Source organism: Nymphalis io, chromosome 16 (assembly GCF_905147045.1).
Source record: "Nymphalis io chromosome 16, ilAglIoxx1.1, whole genome shotgun sequence".
NCBI lineage: Eukaryota > Metazoa > Arthropoda > Insecta > Lepidoptera > Nymphalidae > Nymphalis > Nymphalis io.
In genome coordinates, this window is record NC_065903.1 from 1,828,569 (window position 1) to 1,854,923 (window position 26,355).

The 26,355-nt window shown below is 33.6% G+C and overlaps 1 protein-coding gene across 1 annotated transcript in view; it reads left to right on the forward strand.

Annotated features, from left to right (window-relative positions):
- Positions 1 to 26,355, forward strand: part of LOC126774490 (mitochondrial cardiolipin hydrolase-like) — a 124,169-nt gene that overhangs the window by 89,554 nt on the left and 8,260 nt on the right. Inside the window, exon 6 of the mRNA XM_050496051.1 lies at positions 24,416 to 24,462. The gene's annotated coding sequence lies outside the window, so the exon portion shown is untranslated. The remainder of the gene's footprint in view (positions 1 to 24,415; positions 24,463 to 26,355) is intronic.

The window sequence follows — 26,355 nt, forward strand, 5'->3', positions numbered from 1 at the left end:
TAATTGAATCGTGATTCATTTTTTTTTTTTTTTTCTTTCTGGTTTTGTACATGGTCAAACAGTAAACGAGTTTTTGCTTTTCGATAAAAAAAAAACGTACGATAGAGTAATGTTCTACAAATAAAATTGTAAACAATTAAAGTGCATAGAGTCACGTTTCCCGATTTTAAATCGACGCGAGAAGAGAATTCAAATAAAAAATGCTCTGTTCACTTTCTGTGTATTTACCGTCAGGTCGCGGCCGGTTCCGGGTTCGATACCCGCTTTGGTCTAGATATCAGATGACTAAACTCTCAGACGTCGTCCTCTCTAGCAAGGAAACCGCAAAACTGACTCCCCGGCTTACTAAACATTCTTTCTCATGCTATATCGCAGAGGTTACTATTTTAATCGATTCTTTTATTAATAACGACTACTTTTTATCAAAAAAAAAAAAAATCAATAATATTTTTATTAAATTTCCAAAGAAACTTTAAACTGTATCCAATAAAACAATTTAAATAAAACATCTTTAACATTTGTTATTTCAATTCCATATACAATTTCCGAGCGAGCGACGACGCTTCAATTATTCACGTGAAGTTGTCTAGCTATAATAATTGTTGTTACACCTGCCGTGAAGGTAACAGCCAGTGTGTCTAACATGTATAGTATAGTATGTTCTATGTCTGAGTGTCCGATCCATCGGCACGTGTCCTGCAAGTTCAAGGGCGGGTGGCGTTCGTTGCTCCGTCGGTTTTTGCACTGCGATCTACCCGTGGGTGAGCAAAATGTTCCGCCGTAGATTCGCTTAGTTGACGATGCTTCATGTTGAAATCTTGTCGGTTCTTTGACGTTTCAAATTTATTACCTTTAGGATTATGTATATTTTTTTTAACGTGACTTGCAGCTTCGATAGTTTTGTTTTAAAGGCTTATTTGATTCTGACTAGTGTCTATTATTTTTATTCGGCATTTTATTTATTCTTATTTTTCATTCTATTATACATAAAAGACTTATGTCTCTCAATAAACCATTTGCACGATAAAAAGGAGAGGTTTTATCTCAAGCATATACCATTGTTTCTAATACTTATAAAAGTAAAGACTCAATTTATGCAATACTTACATTATATTACAAAAAGTGGCTTCGAACCTATCCTATTGTAATTACGTTGCACGTATTATGTGTACAGTTAATTAGAATTTATGTCTTCAGCTTAGCTTATCTAAAAAAAAACTCGCGCACGCCACATTACTTAGATTCTAATACAGTACATACCAACCGTCGAACGCTGTACCGAGATCACCTGCGATGTGTTCATGTAAAAAACACGCCGAGCATACTTGCATGTGAATGTTAGAACAATTTTAAATTTATCTTCATAGCATCATTTATCATGTCCGAGCGACATTGCTCTCAGTTTATTGCGATCCTCTCGTTACTTTTTTTTTCTGCTATCGAACAACAAAACAGTAAACTCTTTATGTTTCTTATTTGTTAACGCGTAAGGGCGATAATTGAACGGTTTTAAATCGTTCAAATGTTCATAACGTTTGTTGATTTAAAGGTACAATTTGTCATTCTCGCTTCCTTGCATTCCTGAAGGATATTAGTAGAGGAGTTATTTGTTAACATGGCTTTTTAGCTCGAAAACTAGTACTCAGCTGTTTGCTTTTATCCGTTGTAATTTTTTTTTTGTTATCTGTGATTAATTATTGAGGTACGATTTTACACGCTTCTATAAGTAACAACGCGTTTGTGCGGCTTCAGTTCTATACGTTTATAAAGTGTTATAATCATTACAACAAGTATTATATATTGCTTTAGTAAAATGTTTTTTTTTGTATTATTTGTGGTACAGGATTCCCAAACATAAATTCAATGTCATAATTGTCGAGATTGTTATTTTGCAATAAATAAGGTAGGTACCTACCAATTTTTTTTGGTATAGTTAAGTATATAAGTTAAGTGTTTATGAGTGTGTTAACATATTAGGGCGTTACATAGTGGGCATTAGTTTGTCAGTTATTCGGTTCGTCTTATCCAGTAAAATTAAAAATAATTCTCCCAGAATAAAATAGGTTAGAATATTTCAAGTATATGTTGGTTTTTCAACTGGTAGGATTATACACTCCTGTCTGGATGGGTATCACATATTATTTTATTATTATATTTTATTATTATAGAATTTTAGAAAGTTATTACGTGTTTTATTTATATAAGTATTAATTCAAATATGATAGTAAATAATTTAATTTTTTGACTTTAATAATAGGCAAAAAAATGTATTGTTTACAATATTTTCGGTATCGAAAACTATTATAAAACGGAATTGAGTTATTCAGGTCGCGTTATAAATAATTTGTTATTGTTTTTTATGATGATTAAGCGTATGACCATAGATAATTTAATAATAATGACATTTTTTAATTTATTTTACTGTTTTACACGATTTTTTCTTCTTCTGTCTTCATGTGAATCATGCTAGTGGCAAAACATATAAACCTTCACCGAATATTACGGATTCAAACCAGGACAAGCACCACTGCACTTTCGTTTGCTCATTTTGTTTATAATTCATCTCGGTACTCGGCGGTGAAGCAAAACGTCGTGGCGAAACCTGCATGTGTCGGATGAAAACCTTCCACATTGACCAACCCGTGTTGGAGCAGCGTGATGTTGGAGCAGTAATAAGCTCCAAACCTTTTCTTCAAAATGGAAATGAAGGCATTAGCCCAGAAGTGGGACATTTACAAATCTGATACTTTACTTTTAATTATTTTAAAGCCAATATGACAAAATACAATAATAAAGCCTGATATCGTAACGGTATATGGATTGCCTAGTTTCGATCAGCTGGTTCGATGATGACTCCTTGGACTAGTTAGTCATGATTACCTTCGCTCCCTGAGGAGGCGAGTAGTTCCGCCGAGCTACGAGCGGAGCACAGCACAGTACGATCCGTGCTGAGGACAGCCATCGCAGTGGTTTTAGTGGGTAAGAATCCCACATAACTCGGTTCCACCCCCATGGGACCCGGGTACCTTTCTGAAGATTTCCACTGCGAGAAAAAAAAAGTTAGTCATGACTCCTTGGAGTAGTAGTCCTCACACCTAGGATACTTAAGGAGAGGCATAAATATATATCGTTTGCAGGTAGGTACCATCAACCGTCAGAAGGTCCATTTGCCTGTCCACGTGAGAAACGCGCATGTATTTTCTTAAGAATAATTTAAAATAAAAACATCATGAAATATGAGGATATTCTTGTGTTGTGCGACACATATTAGTTCTACTGATGAGTGATCTCAAACGTTTGTGAATTTTAGACGTCATGTCTAAATTAACAGTGGAATGCGAAACGAAGATTGTTTCTACATATTTGGAGGTACCGTCGTCCGCGTGGGAGGCTGACTCAGGTTGAGAACGGACAATCGCCTAAATAGAGGCAAGGACGTATGCTACCTTGCAGTTTGTTGGCTGTGATCAATTACGTCTAGAATATAGAACAGTAGAATTATGTGAGTCGAAGATTTTTCTGTTGATAATACTAACGTATCGTTTTTATTCCTTCTTATTTTATATAATATGTATTTATATAATATACTCGTAATTTTATATGTATTGATAATATAATTTATTTATTGATATACTATAATATGTGTATTTTATATTTACTTTTTTTCATTAGTTTGTTTTAATTATAGATTAATATTATTTTATTTATTATTACAGCACCACCTACCTCATATCCTATGACTTATTACTTACACCGTTGGTCGCCAAAATTGTATGCTACTTTTATTTAGAAAAAAAAATACAAATCATGGATACAACATCCATGATTTGTATTTTTTTTTCTCTTTGTGGTGTACTGGTGGTAGGGCTTTGTAAAAGCTCGTCTGGGTAGGTACCACCCACTCATCAGATATTCTACCGCAAAACAGCAATACTTGATATTGTTGTGTTCCGGTTTGAAGGGCGAGTGAGCCAGTGTAATTACAGGCACAAGGGACATAAAATCTTAGTTCCCAAGATTGGTGGCGCATTGGCTATAAGCGATGGTTGACATTTCTTACAATGCCAATGTCTAAGGGCGTTTGGTGACCACTTACCATCAGGTGGCCCATGTGCTCGTCCGCCTTCCTACTCTATAAAAAAAAAAAAAAAGTAAAGTAAGGTTTGATGTAGGGACCACTGGTTAATTGTGGTGGTTGTGGTATTGTCATTTAACCAATCGATTATTGTCAAGAAAGTTTAATAGGAATATTTTAAGTTCGTAAACGTTACTATTTTGACCATTTGAATGTTTTTTTTTAATAATTTAAACGTCTATCAATGTGATAGGGTTCTTTTAGATTTTGATTGTATATATACTTATGACTTGGTCAAAGTGAAATCATCTCATGTCGTAACTACGTTTTGACACGTATTTACGACTTACCGAGGAGACCAGGACCCCCTAGCCAAGATGGCCCAGTGGTAAGGACGCGTGAATCTTAACCGATGATCGTGGGTTCAAACTCGGCCAAGCACCACTGAATTTTCATGTGGTTAATTTGTGATTTTAATTCATCTCGTGCTTTACGGTGAAGGAAAACATCGTGAGGAAACCTGCATATGTCTAATTTCACTGAAATTCTGCCACATGTGTATTCTACCAACCCGCATTGGAGCAGCGTGGTAGAATAAGCTCCAAACCTTCTCCTCAAAAAGAGGACAGGAGGCCTTTAGCTCAGCAGTGGGACATTCACGGGCTGTTACGAAAAAAAAAATACTTATATTCAATTCGATTTTTTTATTCTGATCATTAATATTGAAACATGAAGGGCACGTTTCTTATCTTATATCTTAGTTTCTTTTTAATTTTTATGACACCATCAGTCAAAAACACACTTTAAATTATTTTTTTCCAGCTATTTGTTTGTATCACAGAAGCTATTAGATGACCAGTAATGATCTATAGAAGCTTGTTCTCGAAGTCAACGAATATATTGTTATTTTTATACCGTCTATATCTTTTTTTACCGAAACATGTCGAATACTAGTCGTTATAAAACGTAAGTGAAGTCAGATTATTTAATAATAAATATTTGTTTAATATATAATAACACGGGTATATAAGGTATAAAAAAATGTATAATTTAGGAATTCGTAAAAATACCACCACCGCTGCTCAATTGAGGGTAAGTCAATCCTATATAAATTTTATACTGACACATGCAGGTTTCCTCACGGTGGTATCCTTACCCCCTTTAAGCACTATATGAATTATGAACACTTATAAAGCACGCTACAACTAACTTGTGTATGTATATCTTCTATCCACTAGGAAATATTCGTATTAATATATTACTTGCGATAGAGAAATAAGTAGTTTTTTTTTTTCAAATAAATAATCTTTTATTTCAAGGTCACTTCAGAAACATGGCGACTTGACATACTTCGATATGCATGCTCAAGATTAGCCAGCGATACGAGAGGAATTCGCCGTTGTTTCACGTAATTAATCGATTGATCGTGGTCTAATCGCGTTCCACGGCAACAGTTCTAGATGTGTGTAAATCGCATTCAACTATTTATTTCATTATTTTTATATGCGTTTGTGCTATTATCGATAAAGTTCGCTGGTAACAATAGGAAAATAGAAACAGAAAATGACTTGACATTTGTATTCATCAACTTTCAATACGACACCCTGAAAAGCGTATTCCTCTTTTTGTTAGGTTTATTTTTTATTCAAAAAAGTATTTATACGTATAGAAATTGGTGTTAAAAAAACTCTTTTCAAGTACTCTTTGAAATCACAATACAATTGTCATTTTACACTTGTTCCGAGTAGAAATTACATATTACACGTTTGAAGTTAATGTCTTCCTTCTTCGAAATATACAAAATAGCTACTACATACTATGTGATATATATTCTTAATAGCACATGGCGTTTTTAATATTCTTTGAATTTGGAATACTAAACAAAGAGATTATAATAACGTACAAATACAATTTAAAAAATATTAATCGATACGACCCCTTGCAGTTTTGTTTTGTGTACATTATGATTTGATTGTGTACAGAATACATTAGGCATTTCCTAATTATAGTAAACGGATGGCGACTACGGAATATGTGGGTGGGCATGAGCACTTATTTATTCTTGGAATCTGCATTTAGTTGGTATTCCTCTATTGGTTTGAGTCAGAGGTCAAAGGTCGGTAACGCTGTTCGAATGCGGTACAAATTGTCCCCCACTGTCGTTGTGTAATGAGAGATAAAGGAATATAATTAAATAATGAGACATTGAAATAGACAGTTAATAAAATGTACTTTTATATAAAACAATATGGCTTCTTGTATCAAACCGTCACAGTATATCCTTTGATGTAATGACGAGTTTAATGGGGACTTAAAATTCTAACGTAATCTGTAGTTACGATACGTAATGTTTTGTTTTAGGTATGTACTTTTGTTTAAATCGGCTGAGCATATAATATAATATACTGACCAATGTAACTATAATATATATTTTATTTAATAGCAACATTGAAGGACAAGGCGTTTATTATATAATACGATTGCGATCTTGATATGATAAAATTGAAATGCAACCGTTGCAAGTACAGCATCCTAACTTACACTGTAATTTATTATACTGTGATGTCTCCATTCGCTACTTTGTACCTCTAAATAGAAGGGTAGCCATACTGGTATCGTAAAACGATACCCTGACTACTGTGACCATATGAATTATTGAAATGTTATAAAGAATTCACAGCCTGCTCGTAAAAACGCCCCATTTTGTACAGAATCGAAAAAACCCCGCATCCGTTTCTACGACGAAACCTTATTGCTCGTTCAGGAGTCTCCGAAACGGTCAGAAACGACAAGAATTTGTCTGTTACACATTAGAAATAAAACAAAAACTATTGTATGTCTCGTTGAATATATTGCGTCGGTATTTCAATAAGCGCCATTTTGGTTTCCATTATCGTTTGAAAAATATGATTTCATACTTTGATTTATTGCTGTCATATTTATGCATAATTAAATAAAACAACTGATATGTTTTTATTTTTTATTTTAATGACTGACATTTTTTTAATTTCATTCGTGTTGCTGTTGGCTTACCCATAAATAGTTTAATTACTATTACATATTTCGGAAAAAATTTTAAAGACTAATATGTATACAATTGCAATTGTTACCAATAAAATATTTTAATATAAACGTGATATGAACAAAGTATAAAAAATGACAGCATTAAATACTGTTTATTTTTTTTGTTATGATGGAGAATTCAATGTGCTTATCGTCTCATTGCAGCAAACACACGTCAGAAATCCCAATGTTTTTGTAATTAAAACACTCACGTAGATGAAATACTATTTCCTCAAGATTTTAATATTCTACCCCTTGAGTTGACAAGGTCATTTTCGCACACTCATAAAAAAGACACTTGCAAAACTAAAAACTATAAATTTCAATAACAGACCTAGTTTAAAATGCTTATAACATATGTAAGAAATATTAAAGTTGATGCCAAAAATGATGTAGCTGTATATAGGGTAAAATGAGGAAACTTAAAGTAAACATTCAACACGGAATTACTTACATGACCATTATAATATTGTATAGTATACAATGCCTGGTTGAATACCGTTACATTGTTAATCGCTCTCCGTTATGATTTAAAAGAAAACAGACAATTTAGTCTACAGTACAGTACAGTAACAGCCTCTAAATATCCCACTGCTGGGCTAAGGCCTCCTCTCCTCTTTTGAGGAAAGGTTTGGAGCTTATTCCACCTCGCTGCTTCAGTGCGGGTTGGTAGAATATACATATAGCAGAATTTCAGTGAAATTAGACATGCAGGTTTCCTCGCGATTGCGCCACGGTAGCATGCGAAAGCGATCCCGTGGCGCTCCTCGTTAAGACGGAAAGGGTACCGCTGGTTTTTTAGTGGGTATTCCGATGTTCGGGGCGCACTCAGCGCCTTAGACACCGGCGAGCCCGAACGGCGAGGCGAACAGTGGGGGGAGGTATGTGCCCCCCCTCTGTTCCCGTGGAGGAAACGCGTAATGTGTTTTTTCAGCGTTAAAAAAAAAGTTTCCTCGCGATGCTTTCCTTCACCGTCAAGCACAAGATGAATATAATCACAAATTAAGCACATGTAATTCAGTGGTGCTTGCCCGGGTTTGAACCCACGATCATCGGTTAAGATTCGCGCGTTCTTACCACTCGCTTTAATTAGTCTAGGATGTAGAAAACTTTATGGATTATTTCATTGATGCGGTGACCTTGGCCAACTTCACTGAACCAGCCTTCTAGAAACTCGCCTAACTTGTTTAACGAGACGAAACATCTGCACTTAACAGATATTGTTAATATTCTTGCCGTCGCGTCGGAAACTGGATTCCAAATAGCTTTCATCATTTCCATCTTAGTTGTAATTGTTAGCTTTGTTCTAAGAAGAAATAATCAATGTTATGACGATATAATCGTTTTTTGAGAGATTTTGACGCTTGATTCATGACTTACTTCATTTTGCAAACGACTTTGCTGTAACTTAATACCTAAGTTAAAAAAACAATGTTGGTATTATCCTAATACCCTGTTAATTACTGGATTTAATCGGATTATACGGAGAATTAGGTGATTTCGTCGAGAAAATATTAAAAGAAACATTTTTCTTGTACATCCACTGTACCATTGAAAATAATTTCTTTTTTTTTTTAAATAAAAAATCCAAAGTAACTTCATGAAACATGACGATATTCCAATGCGAGTTAATGAATACAAAAGAGACAGATTTTCTTCCGATAAATGCAAGTATTCACGGTGTTTTATTTCAAAAATATTGCTTTGCAAGATTTGTAGAACTATAATTATAACGTTCATTTATTAAGTTACAGGATTCATAAAAAAAAGTTAAATCTAAAAACCCTTTTGCTATTTCATGATTATAACAAATTAGTTTATTTTTCATCAAATCAAGCATGTATTGTATAATCGCATGTTTGTAGCTTTAGTCACGAATACGCATGATTCTCTTCAATGAGTAATTAATTCGTATCTAGTACATTATGTCAGACCTGACGATGTGTTTAACAGACAATTGTGTAATTTGCTTCAGCTCTAAGTTCAGGGTCGGCGTTCCTTTAACCTCAATTATGTTTCATAAAAGTTGTCATGTTTATGGCATAGCGGAAGTCTTGATCTTGGTTTTCGTTTATCTTGTTGCTGTATGTCCGTTATTGGTGTAAATTACTCGTCCTGGTGTAGAAGGGTAATTCGTGTAGAGGGTCTTTCAAGAATTTACAGTGTCAAAGGGCAGTAGTCACAATTGAAAATATTCATACTTCGGATTCGCGTTTTATACCAGTATGTGCTTACATTTGCCTCAATATACATTAATATTATAATTGCGAAAGTATGTTTGTGAATTTGCGCAATAAGTTAAACATAAATATTATTTAGAGCGCGGTATAGATACTTTTTTCTTAGAAGAACGCAGGGCTAGAGCAAAGACGGATGGAATAACTAGTTGTTTATTACAACGATTTGCTTTCCACGAGTAATGCAATCTATAAAGTTTAGTAAACATATTATTTTGTAAGAAACATTAGAGTTAATTTCATTAAATGCTTTTGCATCACTCTCTACATATAATCTTAGTGTACTTTGTTATTTTCCTTGAAGTGATCCAATCTTTTTGTATTTATTATCACTCAACTAATTCCATTATCCTGTATGATTATTTTCCATATAAAGTCGAAGAGGAATTAAGAATGACTCATAGCTTCTATCTACCTAATATTAATGACTAATTCAAGTCTGAATGGGATTCTTGTCTCGGTACTCAGAAGCTATAAAATATAAAAAATGAACCCATGAGACGTTTCCTCAATGAGAAATCCCAATTAGGTATGTTGGCGTGTCATTGATATTTTTGTATCTTATTGTGTGTGCCATGTGACCGACTAACCGCCTCCATTTTATTAATCGTTTTTAAAATGGATCTACTGTTTTCGGTTGCCTTACATTTATTTATATCACCGAAATGTATTCAGTAGAATAGAATATAATTTGCTTTATTGTACACTAAAAGATTTAAACAAACAGTTAATGGTATGTACAAAAGAGGACCTTATCGATAAGAGAGCCAGTTCTTCCAGACGATCTTTGGGTAAAGGATATGATAATTAATAAAGTGTAATGAGGTGTACAGATCAAATAATTATATAAAAAATCCTATGTGGGCGAGTAAAATATTGATACAAAAATTAACAATACAAGCTTAATACAAATGTAAAAGCGAAAAGTGGCGCTAAAATAGTGACCGGTCCTATAAGACCTTGCGACACTCCAACTCAAGCAAGACCCTAATCTTGTCTGGATTGCATTAAATATTTTAGTCTATAAATAATGCGACACGTAACTGTCTATGTCCAGCCGCTATGCCTTTGTAATGTGCAATTTGACATATATATTGTGTTAATGATAACTGACTTATGCGTTGCAATGTTTATAGTGTCAAATTAATGTTCACCAATTTCCTAATTCTGATAATGTATATCTGTTGTATAATATTTATTTAATTAAGCAGTTTATATACTTTTCATTATCCTTGTTCCATTCTAAATATCCTAAAAGTAAAACCTTGTCTAGGATCATTCTTATCAAAGAAGGATGTCTTTAATTAAACGATTGTAAAACTTATTCGTCTGTGATAAAGTTTCATTTAGATAATCGAAATAATCAATGGGCTATTAATAAATGTCCAGTGAATATTTTTCGCATTCCGTAAATATTTTTCCTGTTTTTGTATCCGCCATTCTTTTCCAAGAATTTAATGATATGTTTATACTTTACTTTAATTTTACTTTAAATATGTGGTGAATGTTTCGCTATGTGATTACGACCAATTTATTTTAAAAAATACATACTATTACATACATGAAATATTTTATATGAAATAATAATAATAAGTGTTGTGTGTGAAAACTTAAGAAAATTATTGTTATGATTACTTGTTATCTAGTAAATATGAAGGTATTCACTATATGACGTACGAGAACGTTGTAGGTACAAATCGGAGCAAGAGTGTATTTGGCCGGATTTTACATGTTCTTAATTTGTTTTATAATTAATTTCGTGTTCAGTGTTGACGGAAAACATAGCGAGGAAACCTGCATGTGTCAAAGGATATTCTGTGTGTCTAGGATGTGTATCCACTAACCCACAATGGATCACTGTAGTGAAATTAGTTCCAAAACCTCTTTAAGAGAGGAGGAGCTCTCTGAGCAGCACCGGGACTTTTCGGGCCGTAACTCTTTTGCTATTGCGTCATACAACCGCTTTATTTATTAAAACTTCCTACTCAACTATCAATATTGATCATGATCTTCATTCATAAAATTAGGAAAAAGTCTAAAAGTTATCTATTTACAATGTTATCGAATGTTATCTAGGGTCGCCCTTCGCGGAAGCGGGGTTATCGATATCGACTGTCGAATGTCGACAGTGGCTAGATAACGAGTCACGAGGATGAAATCAGATTTAAAAAAAAAAACCTATTGAACATGTTTATTTTACATCGACATCGGGACGGCAACTGTTTAATTGCTATTCCATTTTTGATAAGAGGTTTTATAGTTCGTGTTTACAAAATACTTGACCATTAAATGCTGATATATTTTTTTTACTTCTACATTCAATTTTTAAACAACTCTTTCGTGTTATTGCCGCGTTTATGAAATGCTAAAGTCATGCTCTTAAATATTTCAAGATGATTATTCTGAAATTTTATAAGTTTATTTTATTCATGAATATGCTTAGCTGACAGATCTCTTCTGATCAGTAACTCTTTAAAAATCTGTTCTCCCAGACGTGTTCTTATTTTTTTTTATCCTTCATCTACAAAACAACCGTTAATCGCCATCTTTTCCCTTTTTTTAAGTCATCACGCTGTCCCGACAACGCGTCCCAAATAAATTAAAAACCCATCAGACGCTTTTTGCCGCTCATTTCGGGAACTGAATGATCAAATCTGATATCACTCGGATCAACAGTTGGCGACAGTTTTTATGTATAGTTGTGTAACTCGTAGTTTATTTCGTAAATCATTTTATTGCGTGAAAATAATTCCTTAACCCATTCGGTTTGTACACTTTTTGTTTCCTTTCAATGATTTTAAACAGTTGAGTGTTTTATAATATATAAGCTCTTCGGTGGTCTAATGTTTGATCAAAAACTCATGATGTTTGTGGAACAGGAATTCATGTATTGGTTTATTTTACGTTAATATTAGTAATCATTGTCTTATAAAGCGCAAACTTTACGAAATATTATAATAGTATACCTAGACGTGGAATTATTACCAAAGTAATGATAGCTTTAGGGTAACATTTTGTCTATATTACTTATCTTGTATCTCCTTTGGATTGACCTAAATTTTGGAGGTCAGTAAAATCGTGACCGCGGCAGGTGTAACCCTAATAAAATTTACCCATTTACCGACTGGAATAGTAACTTAGTTCATATTTTTGTAATTTGTCATGGAATTAATTAATTACTTGTGATTTGGGTAATTGGCTAATTAAAAATGTACACCAGAAGTAGGCCTTACGTAGAGGTCCGTTTGGATGGGTACAAATCACGCACATAATAGATTCTACCGTCAAACAAATATATATATTTTATTAAACAAAATATATATATTTGTTAAACAAATATATTTATATATATATATATATATATATATATATATATATATATATATATATATATATATATATATATATATATGAGTTTCTGTATTTTTGCTTGAAGTGTGAGTAAGCCTGTATAATAACATACTAAAAAAATGTCATGTCAAACATCTTAGATTCTATGAGTTTATTATTATTATTCTATAGGCGATTAAAAATATCTAAATTTATATTTATTAACAAAACAATCATTATTTCATGTCTTTATCTTGAAGCTTAAGGAAGCAAATATAATTTAGCGGTCTTTGGTAAATTTAAGAGAATCGCTAGAATAATTTAATTTGGTGCATTGAACGCACGTTTATCTTCATAAAACAGCACAGTATTAAATTTGCAATAAGTATTTTAATATTAAGCATCATATGATACATAATCATGTTCATCATCGTCGTCTGAGAAGCGCTAATACACTGAAAAGATTTAATATTTCCAATAAAATTTTGAATTTTGTTATTTAAGACAAATAATTCAGATACTAGCGTGAGTGTCAGATGAAAACAACCATTTGTGTATCCACCAACTCGCATTGGAATAAAATCCAAACCTTAAAAGGAGAGGAGGCCTTAGCCCAACAGTGGGACATCGACAAGCTGTTACTTTACAAGATAAACAACATCCTTATGGTTGTATTTTATTATTTCAAGAATGATCATGATTCAAATAATCGTCTATCATTGATAGCATATATCAAAATGCGTGTGTAAAAGCGCCATGAATTATTGAGTAGTTGTTTCTCTTAATGATAACATGGAATGTAATGGGTTTTTTATATCAATCACCATGGAAGGACGTGACTCATGCTCGTGGCACATAAAGTTCGCGATATTTCGGAAGTGACGTCAGATAGGAAATATCGTATGAAATTAATCGAGGTAATTCTCCCTTCAAAATCCCTTAATATAAAACGTGGCTCGATATAGTTTCGTTTACATTACATTTACGGAGAAACTCTAAGCGCTTTCATTTATAAATTGAATAGGTTGATTGTCGACATATTTGTTTTAATAGAAAAGTCTGATTTCATCTATGATGTTTGTATAAGCATTGAAGAAATCACTGATTCATTTTATCTTGCAAAGAACGGGTATGACCACTTAGGTAACGATCGGCAAACCTCAGACAGAACATGTCGTAAATCTAGATTTTGAAATCTAAACATGCCCAGTAACAATTGTCCAGGCTTAAGAAGCTTTTGTTATGAAATAATTATAAAATATATACCAATTATAATTTGTGCTATGTGTTTATGTTATCTAATTAAGTAAGTGTTTTTAATTAGCTTTACCTTGATTAAAGAAAAGTAATAAGAACTTCGAAACATATAACGCAAAATATTTTATGATAACTAACTATAATGCCATCAGATAAGGCATGTAGACTATATATAACAGGATGGTGGAGTGATCATTCGGTCCCACAAGGCCAGGAGCCATCTGCCGACCGGCCGGACCGGACGACGGCTGCGTGCGCGCAGTGGGGTAGGTTGCGAACATTGTAGACAGGAATTTGTGCGAACTGCGAATTCGCTAACGACCTTATTTATAGACGGTGTTGCTAGCTACTAGGCATATGTTTTATTTCAAAGTTATAGCGATGAAAATGTGTAATGTTTGTCATTTTGAATGAATATATGAATGTTTCTCAATGTACGTTTAAGTATTACTTTATTGTTAAGTGATAGTGATAAGTTCACTTGTTTTATTTTGATTAATACCAGTTTAAGCTTGAATTTAATTATATTTTATATACAACGGAAATTTACAGATATTTTTTTTAAATTGTTGCATAATATTAACGAACTACTAGTGTCGTGTTATCTTGCTAAAAATGAATTCGAAACTCGTCAGTGATTACAGATTTGGAATTTATTAAAACAAATTCACATTGACATGCAACATTAATTGCAATAATTATGATAAATTAATAATTCTAAATAAGTCATTTTTTGCCATTTCACTTTCGAATTATGTATTTTTTTCGAAATAGCTGTGTAAGTAAAACCTTGTCACCGCAGTGGTTTATGTGACCCTAGTAACTCGAGCGGTGCACAGTTTCGATTTTTAACTATAATTTAAATCAAATAATAATTATATCACCCCCTGACATATTCCAACGACTGTGGCCATTTTAATGGCGCAGAAGTTAGTGCACAGGTATGTGCGCAAACAAAGGTGCACTCTCCATTCCGTCAACCCATTATCATGGCACGAGAAATCGACGCGACCGGATCGAGTTCAGCTCAAAGGACCCACGGCTTCACGTGCTATTCTATTATGCGAGAATGTATTGATAGAAAAATACAATACCTTTATAATATGCCTGACCTGGAATGAATTCAGTATCGCGGGAAATGCAGCTTTACAAGTAAATTTATTATTATGTAAAGTGTAAATGTAAATTTATTTTTATTATTGACAGATCTATCCTGTGTAAACGATTACGTAAAATGATCGAGTATTTAAGATAGAAGTAATAAATTTATTGTTTAATGTTATAAAATAGTATAATAATGTTAAATAGGGAATGGAATCGATCAAATATCGCGTTAAGCTTCCATTTAAACCATGCGAACCAGGTCACCGCCGAATGACTCATGTGCTCCTGGTACCTTGCTCGGACCGCGGGCTCAATTCAAATGCAAATCCTTTGTTTGCTTACATCATCCGATTGCAAATATCATGGTATCAACGCAATCATCATTCAAATCAGATTTAAGTTAACTTTAAAGTTCGTAAAGATGGCTTATATTAGTAAATTGAATTTGCATGTTTCTAACATAAATTTCTACTTTGTTTCATATATTTTTATTGATAACACAAAAGCTCGTCAATAGCTACCAAAAAAGAACTGTTTGACAAACCGAATATAAATTGATAATGAACTGTTTTTTTTTTGTCTTCGCCTATTTATATACAGATAATTGTTACAACGTTGAGATATAAAAGATATTATAATGATATAAGTAATGGAGAAGGCAAATTAAAATAACTCTAACATCAATATATTTCGTAGAACGGTTTAACTTAGCCCGTGTTTTTAAGCTATGTCGCATTTCCTGTTATTTACGAAAAGAGTTTGTATTGAACGAACTATAAATTTTACATAATTTATCAATATACATAATTGTAAGTGAGATTTTTAACCCACGGGTCTTTAATCATTGATTGAATTCATTACAATGTTGAAATATATACATGACTTTACAAATGTCAACATTTAAAGATTCGAAGAAATAAATATTATCTAGAATATTTTATTAACTTCCCGAGTAGCCAACTCGATCTTATCTTATTAATAAATGTATTGTCTTACACATACATTTGTCTTATAATATATATATATATATATATATATATATATATATATATATATATATATATATATATATATATATATTGTATATATATTGTATATTATATAGATCTTGTTATATAGACAATAAAATTCGTCAGATCGTACAATTCACCGTATCTCTATACGCAATTCGCACATCTTTTGTTCTCTTTTATCAATAACCAAAAGTGCATTCAAAGAGAATCTCATTCACAATGCGATAATGCATAACTTCAATGCAATTTCAACGTCAATACATTATTCAAACGAAAACAGAATCTCGCTTACAGTCGGGTGCATTTGCGAAAACTAGTTCGAACGCTTTTGTGATTCTAGAAAGCCGCGATTTTCTCCGCTGTACGTTATGCGTTCATAAATCAAGGAACCTTTGAGCGCCGCAGGTGTCCGCGCAGCATATCGGCAAAACGTCTTTGTCAGCACTGTCCGACTACACCTGCGATGCCCCTTATTAGCCGGACGATCGCGATGCACGCCAAACTCATCCTTGTCCTCAGACGCCGTCGCCTATTAAAAACGGTCGTGTTACCTTTTATCAATATGTCGACCGATTTGATGTCATTTACCATTTGGATAGAGTTAAGATTCGTATGATGTCGTCACCGGATGGGAAGCTGAGATGCTGTGTAATTCGGCCGCACAATACAGCAATAATAATCGCGGGTCGGTCGTAATTGCGACGACATCCGTTGAACAAGATGTATAGTACACATGTCCGTGTGAAAGTTTCGAGAGGGCCGCGCGAGCGCGAGTTCTCTTATCAGAACCTGTTTCACGCATTTTAGATATATCGGCTTTCTTTACGGTCCGATACTTAAATAACTGTCTCGAGAATTTTTATTTAATGTCCGTTGACATTCACTCGTGGTACTTGCTGTGCTGTTTTCGTAACGTTCTTGCCGGTAGAAATTTTCAGCACAGAGACGAGAGTTGACCATCTTCTCGGAATAAACGTGTAAAAGCATTCGGACTCGACTTTTTGGCAATGGATATTTTAATTCCGTTACTATAACGTTCAGAATTTTAATGAAAGATACGAACTATCGATATGTTTATACAATAGTGTTATTCATTTTTGTATCATCCAATCTTACTTTTTGTATGGCTTTTTATCTCTTTGCATCTCCGTGCAGAATATTCGCAGTACTTGAAAAAACTGAAAGAAATGTAATCAGTACAACACAAAGGAGTTGCATTGTATCTTAGAACGGGAAAGAATGAATTCGGTACAATTGTGCAGTCTACAAAGTAAACCTCGGACCAATACATCATCCTTTGGTAGATTCTTTAGCGGTATATGTATGTTTTAACGCCCTCGACCGATTAATTTTAATGCGTTTTAGGACCGGAAGTCTTTTGTTGGGTCTATCTCACTGTAGTCACTGTCGAGTTTGATTTGTGTGAATGTTTTGACAAATCGCCTATAAATAATTATACGGACCGTCTTTTTTTACGATTTCGACGGATAGCGTAACGAAATTGTCGGTGCTTTACACAAATTCAGTTAAACATCATAGTTATTCTAGGAATTACTTACAATTGCAATGCAATCCAATAGATCCGGTTCGGATTCGTCTGTAAAACGTTTGCATGTGTTCAATTTTGATAATATCAATGATAAAAAAAAAAATTGAAAGAGAAACCCTCACTGGTTGCCTCTGGCGTGGGATCGCTTCACATGACCGGATATCCTTTTATAGAGTTTTATGTTAGTGTTACACTTCTAATTGTAAAAAAAAAAGGATTCGAGAGAGTTTAGTTGCATCTGAGTGGATTATAATTTGTGTTTCTTTAAGTGATTGTTATTTTTGTTAAGAATATATCTTTTTATAAGTTTTTTATCGGAAGTTCATGAGACTTTTTTTATGGATAGTTTAATTTTTTCTTTTACTTTTTGTAGTATTTATTTATATAGAGAGTTGAAGGGTTTATATAGATCGAACATATAACCGATTCTTATTTGTAGACGACAAGGGCGATATTGAACATTATTCGAGATACGAATAGTGGTAATGAATAATACAAAATAAATAAATAATCAAAAAGGGAGGAGGCCTTAGCCCAGCAGTGGGATATTCACAGGCTGTGAAGATTTTTTCCGTTATCAAACTCCAAATATTTCTAATTCTAGGTATCCTATGCCTTTCGTATTGTTATAAATTAAAATGAATGTATTTCGGAATGTAGTTGCTAGCACCGGCAGGAAACTCAGATGTTATTATTTTAACTTATTACCAAAAGTAATACATATTCAGCTTACTTATTATTTTCATTAATATTTAACTAATACCTCTCTAATAGTTTATATAGTCCACTTTGTTTCATAATAATCATTGTCATTCACAAACTATTTTACTGTGCTTTATTAGACCATACTTAAGGTACCGTAGCTTTCGTACAACAAAAACACTAGTAATCCAAAACAAAAACTGATATGTTTTTTTTTTCTGTATACATATATATCGTTGTCTGTTTGTCTGACGGGTCGAGATGAAAGATTCAATCACGAGCGAGCGCTTCTGAGAAGGCGCGCTGGTTTTTTGCTAGTTTTATAGATTTAGGGCTCCACAGGACGTGCTGCGGAGCCGCAATTGCCGCTGCATAAACGATTGCTCTATGTCTTAATATATACGTACTAAAGTCGATATTACCTCGTCATTTTATACAACAAAGTTCCCACCGTACGTCTTGGTTTTACTACAAAAGTGATAAGGTGGTTACATCAAAATTATTCCTCCATTGGCCTGTGGGAATCTTTTGTATAAGTGACCACAGAAATTGCGATGGTTAGGATATATTTTTATTTTGATCCGGTTGAAAAAATATGTACATTTAGTGCAAGTATCGGAACATGCATCGATTTGAATTCTCTACGATTCATCAATTCGTATAATATATAAATTGCAATTGTTTATTTACGTCCTCATTTTAATTAAATGTTTTATCTCGAATATAAATCTCGTATCTTTTTAATCTACGTGACTAAATAAATAACGAGGGTAATAAATGAAGTCGCGAAACTAAAGTTTTATGTTATCATTGGACGTAAATTAATTCTGTTAATTGTTATCGGGAACCCGTCGTCTCTGAGATTAATAAACACTTGTACGATTTTTTTTTAACAGCAGCCACTCACGAGTCGTGAACTGCATTTTTTTCTAATAGAACCGTAACCAATACTATCCGACGTATCTATTCGATGTCGACGAACGTTTCACCTTACATTTCTATCATTCTACTCTTGACTCACAAATTGATTGATACTAGACGAGCATACAATACTGAAATGGGTTTATCTGTCGTTACCATTTTCGGCGCTGTACGTATTTGGTAGTTTATGTTTTTATTAATGTCTAAATTGCTAAGTGGATGTTTTTTCATCTTGCTGAGGGAAAAGATTTATTGCATTTTTTTCACAGACCACCGAGCGGTTGACACCGATGATTGAAGGCTTGGGAGCTCGACGCATGTGTCTTTATGAATGAAACTCTTCGCTTATTTTGTTCTTGTCGCCTTTCGGGGAAATAACGGTTGATGCCGTCGTTAGTTGACAACATTTTGATTGTGAGTTTTTATTGCTGGTTTACTTCTCTCAGTTTTTCAGTTATGTCAAAACCAAATTATCACTCTATAGTCATATTTTTTTTTTAGATCCAAACGATAGTAATAAGCACGAGGGTCTTTAAAAATAATTTACAATAATCGTAATTAACATATACTATATTTCATTTGACTTTTATGTGCGTACAATAGCCTCTAAACTTCTAGGCAAAGGCCTGGTCTTCTTAAGTAGGAAGTTTTTTTTTTTTTTTATAGAATAGGAAGGCGGACGAGCATATGGGCCACCTGATGGTAAGTGGTCACCAACGCTCTTAGACATTAGCATTGTAAGAAATGTCAACCATCGCTTACATATCCAATGCGCCACCAACCTTGGGAACTAAGATTTTATGTCCCTTGTGCCTGTAATTACACTGGCTCACTCACCCTTCAAACCGGAACACAACAATATCAAGTATTGCTGTTTTGCGGTAGAATATCTGATGAGTGGGTGGTACCTACCCAGACGAGCTTGCACAAAGCCCTACCACCAGTAAAAAGTTATAAATAAATAAGTTAAATAAAAGTTCCTCTGGGTAGGTTTCATGCATTCATAAATAGTCCTACAGACAAACGTCAATATTCTACATTGCTGTTTCCGGTTTTAAGGGTGAGTGAGCCATTGTTATCACAGGCGCTATGAATATCTTAGATTTCTTGGTCTAGGTAGTCGTTAGTGCTTCGTGTTTTAACAGTGTCTCAAGAGATTTAATCCTCCTACAAAATAAATTGTTTATTTTAATTTGATAAAATTTTCCACTCATTTTTTTCCACTTTATTTCCTTTAAATCGCAAATAAATGTGGATGACATTTAAAGAGAGCCATTAATAAAAGTGCAATTTAAAAAAGTACATACACTAACTTTCTTCTTAATAAAATTTTATATTAGCCGCACAAATCGAGTAAGATAATAAAATGATTGCTACTAAATAAGGTTTCAAAGTTTTTACGCAAATACCGTAAAAACTCGTCAAAAATGTTAACGATCGTCATCAAAGTGGAGCGTGATCAAAACCCGCAGATTTAAAAAAAAAGTCAAAAATAAAACCGTGGATTTATGTGAACAGACTCCCTAACTTTACATTACTTGAAGTGATCGAGATTGGGTTAATTGGAGCGAATTTTAAAGAAAACTTGAGGAGATCGTCTAATATATCTTACATAATTAGCTTGGAATCGTTTTTATGTTTAACATGTAAATGAATTGCGTATAATTTTCGGAATTTGTTAATCATTTTCAATATTATATAAGTTTGAAATCTTGTAAAAGTTCAACTATTGATGTAACTATGGTAGCATCAATGCGGACAGATTTTTTTTATAAAGAAGCTACTGATACTGAAACGCAGAATTCAAATTAAAAAAAAAATCATTCATATCAAGAAATAAATATAGATTCAAAAATGCAAGTTCGTGTACTGATGTTTCTAAATTTTATGGAATGCCATTTTGTTATCTATATACGTCATCATTACAAATGTGTTAACATTATCAGTACATAAACTAAAACATGCATAAGTAATAACAATAATTGATCGCTTACACAGAAATTATCATTTCATTCTGTTAGTTCGTCACAGCATAACGCCATCAATTGTAACAATTTGTCCCTCGTCAATGACAATGAAGTGATTCGATAATTTCCTAAACTACTATAATGTCCTCCCGTCATTACAGCCATCACGGCACCGTGACGGTAAGTGCCTAACCACAGGTTTCTGTGTCAATAGCTGTCATAGCATCCTATGGACAGCCCTGGCGCTTGCTAGTACACTGTTGACGGCAATTTTCCATACAAAAGGTGTAATTGCTCGAATAGACATGAATTTATCTGTAAATGCGTTAGCTTAGAGAGGAAATGCGCCAAAAGTATTATTTTTTGTTTCAGTCTATAAACCAGATCAAGTATCATTATAGTACTTTATTTTTTTTTTGGCAAAAGCCGAGATGTCCAGTGGTTAGAATTGTGAATGGAAACCGAATATTGCGGATTCAAACCCGGGCAAGCTTTTTCTTGAGTTTTTTTTATTATTATGAAATCGGTTTGCGAACTGGCAAATGGACCAGCTGATGGTAATTAGTTACCATCTCAAAAAGACATTGGCGATGTAAGAAATATCATTCATTCCGTACATCGCCAGTGCCCCATCAACCTTGGGAGCTAAGATGTTATGTCCCTTGTTCTTGTAATTAAACTGGCTCCTCAAACCGGATACCAACAAAATTAAGTATTTACTCCAAAACTTTTTTTTTCTCAAAATCCTTAGCGCAAGCAGTAAGACATTAATGGCAGCTTACTTTACTTTTTTAAATACATAGTCGGTCAAAATTTTGTATAAGAATTACCATGTATAACGCATCTATCTGTATGTATATTTTACATAACCCTTTCTCCTTCTTTTACATAACCCTTTCTCCTTCTTTTAGAAAGTCCTTTAAAAATCTTATCACGTATTTAAATTTATTAACCGCAAGTGCATTCCATATTATACCGTACATGTGACTTTTATGTACATACGTATATATGTGTATATAACAATAATGTCGTTTCACAATCACCGAAAATGGTATGTTTTAAAGCATCAGCGCTCCCGTTTGCACCATTATTTCGCCTTACTTAAAACTTTAAAGTCTGATATGTGAGTTTATTGTTTCTTAGTTCACTAAATATATTATTTAAAGGTATTTTTTATTTTTGTAGTTTTCTTTAATATTCTTAATTATTTCGACTGCCTCTTTGATTTAGTGGCCATATAAAAGGTCGCAGATCCCTAGGCCCTAGCTTCAAATCCGGGGTCGGGCCAGTAAAAAATTAATGGGTATTTGTCTGTCGAAGAATCTCAGTAGCAGTCCGGAGTCTGGATGTTGGAAATGTGAACTTCCTTGGCTCAAAAAGCACGCGATGGCGATGGTCCTGCCCCCGAACTCTTTCCGGTCGTGTCGGATTGCGATTCCATAGAATTATGAGAGTGAGAGATATAGAGTGTGCATGTGCTCGAGCACACACTTGTGCACTATAATAAGCCCGGCGCAGTTCGTCAATCAAGTCAAGAGGACATAAATATTCTTAATAATATCAACATTAATAGCTTAGTTGATAATCAACTCACGTTTGTTGCGGAAGATCAACGTATTCTACTCTAATCTTTTTATCATTTCCAAGTCGTTCGTCAGCGTTCTCTGCGCCAATCTGACTAATGATAGCGTATCGTTATCGGCGCGGGCGCCTCACGCGACGTTTTGCGCAACTCGATTGTGGAATCTATGCCGGTGTTTGTTTAGCTCGATGAAAATTGAAAAATTATTCTTTTCTGGCCTAAATAACTTATCAGTTTCGTTATGTCATATTATATTGTATCGAAGGTACATAAGCTGAAGATAAAAAAATGGATTATATAGGACTAACGCAAAATATGTCATTAACCTTCAACACGTTTGTTTTTTATAATAATATTATATTTGATATGAGATATATATTATAATTGATATGAGATTAGAAAAAGAAATTAGAAGATAAGATAATGGGTATTTATAACGAAAACTCAATCCGATACGTACAACGTACAAATGATTCTATACATAAGTTCGGCGACGCAATCGCCTTAATTAAACTGCAGGCAACAATACGTAACTCGATAGTTGAGAGCGAAACAATTGTCAAACAAACACCGTTGCTGAAACAAGAGAATCGATACAACCCGGCAACTGTCTCGCGACTGCATTACTGCAGCGCTAAAGTTAATCGCTAACGTTTCAACTCTATAAATAGTAACGTCTGACGCGGTAGACAGCTCAGCTCTAGCCGGATGCGGTGCCTAACGTCCCATATACGAGATATTCCACTCAATAGTCGACTCTAATATTAACTGCATAGAGTTCAAATTGCATAACAACGTAAAGTGCAACAAAGTTTGACTTGTAATACTACGGGATAAGGTAGTATTTACACTGGTCACAGCGTACGTTCGATATAGGTCGGAAAATAAAGCGCCATTTATAGTACTCTGCCGTACTATCGTAGTACTGCAGCGGTGTGCGTGTGTATCCTCAATGACTGTGTTTTGCAATGCAGTTTTATCGCGTGTGTGAGTGCGATGTAGTTATGTTTAATGAATGGAATTACGCTTGTGTTCGTGCCTCGGGTCGGACTTATTGATTTCTCTGAGATAGGTTTTAGCATATTTTTAGTTCCAGACCGAGCCGAGACACGCGCTGTGCGCTGTCGATGCAAATCTCATCTTGAATTTTAATTTTGTACTTTCTCTTACATCATTTTCTGAGTGCACTCAGAATTTTCACGTTAATTTTTCAAATCTCAAATGTACTAATGGTTCGTTAGCATTTTTAATTGTCTAAGTTAGACACTTAGTTAAGTTACTACGTGTTCTGTGATGGAGAGTATTGAATTTTAAAAATATACACTACAATAGCTTTAATATATCTAATGTTATAGCTTATATTGCTCATAAACTGTTTATGTTTTTATTATATATTAATTAGTTGTTGATAGTTATATATAAACTGCACTAAAATGGCTTATAAGATGCTTGCAGTAGATAACGCTTCTATATTTTGGTAAGAGGATCATTGTTGACTTTTATTATAATAAATTCAATCTTCGTTGCATTTTGTTTTAATAACTCAAATATATATAATAATATACAAAATTATGTACCCAGTATTTTATATTTATAATTGATATTTTCTTTACAGATATAAGAATGCAGTTTTGTCGCTGCAAGAAACCGCTTTCAGCAATGGTGAGTGTTTTATATATAATTTTTTTTGTACAAAACTTACGAACAAACTCATAATACGCATAAAGTTCATTGCTTTTTGGATAGTAAACTTAATTACGTGTAGAACGAAGAGCGAATACTATAATGGTAAGTGGCGGCCTTCGCTCATCGATACTGTAAGAAATATGTGACCATTATTGTACTGCTAATGCGACGCTAAACACCAGCTCTATGATGACCCTCGTGTTTGTACACTCACTCAACCTTTAAACCAAAACAAAAAAACAACGATACAAATTATTTTCTTTCGGCGGTAGAATAAATAAAAAAATCTAACAATACAATGTTCCAACTAAAAGATACTTTAGTGTACACAAATAAAATTGATACAAAAGGCGTTCTCGTTGATAAATCTCTTCCAGACAACCTTCGGGTGGAGGACTCTGCGGTTAGCAGGTGTACGGATGTTAACCATTTAATATCAACATTCATCTCATCATCATTGTTATTATAATCAATTATTAATCAACTACTTAATTATTACTAAACGATATCGGCAAATATTACTTTCGAATTCACCTATATTTATAATTTTGAAATCCAAGGCCAATGTGATATATTTTAATAAGCTGTAGATACAGCTGTACAAATTTAAGGATTCTTTGTAGTAGCTTGATCGTACTAGTTTAGCTGCAACTTCAATAGTTCTAGTGTTCCATCGAGAAAGTGAAGGATATTTGTAATCGCCCGCCTGTTGGTGGAAGAAGGGCGGGTATTAGATAAAAAGGAGTAGCTGTCTTCGTAACAAATTTCATCAAAATTGTTTTAGTAACTAAGTCTCGAAAGCGTAACAGACTGAGTTACTTTCACATTTATAATATTACTATATATAAAATTGACTTAATTTAAGGTATTAATATTAAAATAAATTTAATTTTTGGTTATAGATTTGAACATTTTGCACGAAATTCCGTAACAACTAGCCAATCTAATAGCTTACTAATTTGCTGTGTTTTTTATAATATCATATATTACTTTATATAAATTATGTGTCATACATTTTTATTATACCAACGATTATCGGACGATAATTGTTAAGATAAAGGAGGCCTACCTGTTATAACTGATTATAGCAACGATTCCTAATCAATATCTAAATACGTGTCGCATAAAAGCGATTGTCCTAACTGTCTATCAGCGCGCAACTAACTGCACTGGTGGTAGGAATTTGTGTAAGCTCGCCTGGGTAGGTACCACCCACTCATCTGATATTCTACCGTAAAACAATTACTTGGTATTGTTGTGTTCCGGTTTGAAGGGTGGGCAAGCTAGTGTAATTACTTAGCCAAGGGACGTAACATCTTAGTTCCCAAGGTTGGTGGCGCATTGGTGATGCAAGCGATGGTTAATATTTCTTACAATGCCAATGTCTATGGGCGTTGGTGACCACTTACCATCAGGTGGCCCATATGTTCGGCCGCCTACATATACTATAAAAAAAAGAAAAGAAAGAAAGTTAAAACTATAAGACATAGAGGCGACGTCTAAATACCAATAATATTTATATTGCATTTTAATCCTGAAACGTATATTATGATGCTGCCCGGTAATAAACGTGCAGGCACATTAAATAACATTAAAAGAAATTTATATAAAATACCAACGAAATGCAGCACAAACAACGTAGCTGTGGAGATGCAAATAAAATAAATAAATAAAAATATATACCAAAGACTGACATAATATGAAATGCATTCCGGATTTGGGAGCTTAAAGAAAAAATAAAGTAGATACGTTAGTAAAAGAAGAAATTAACCCTGCTTCATATTCACTTTTTATTTTATACATTATGTTAGAAGAAATAAACGGCTCAAGCTTAAAGGCTTTACCTGCTTACTTTCTGGGTTGCTCCTT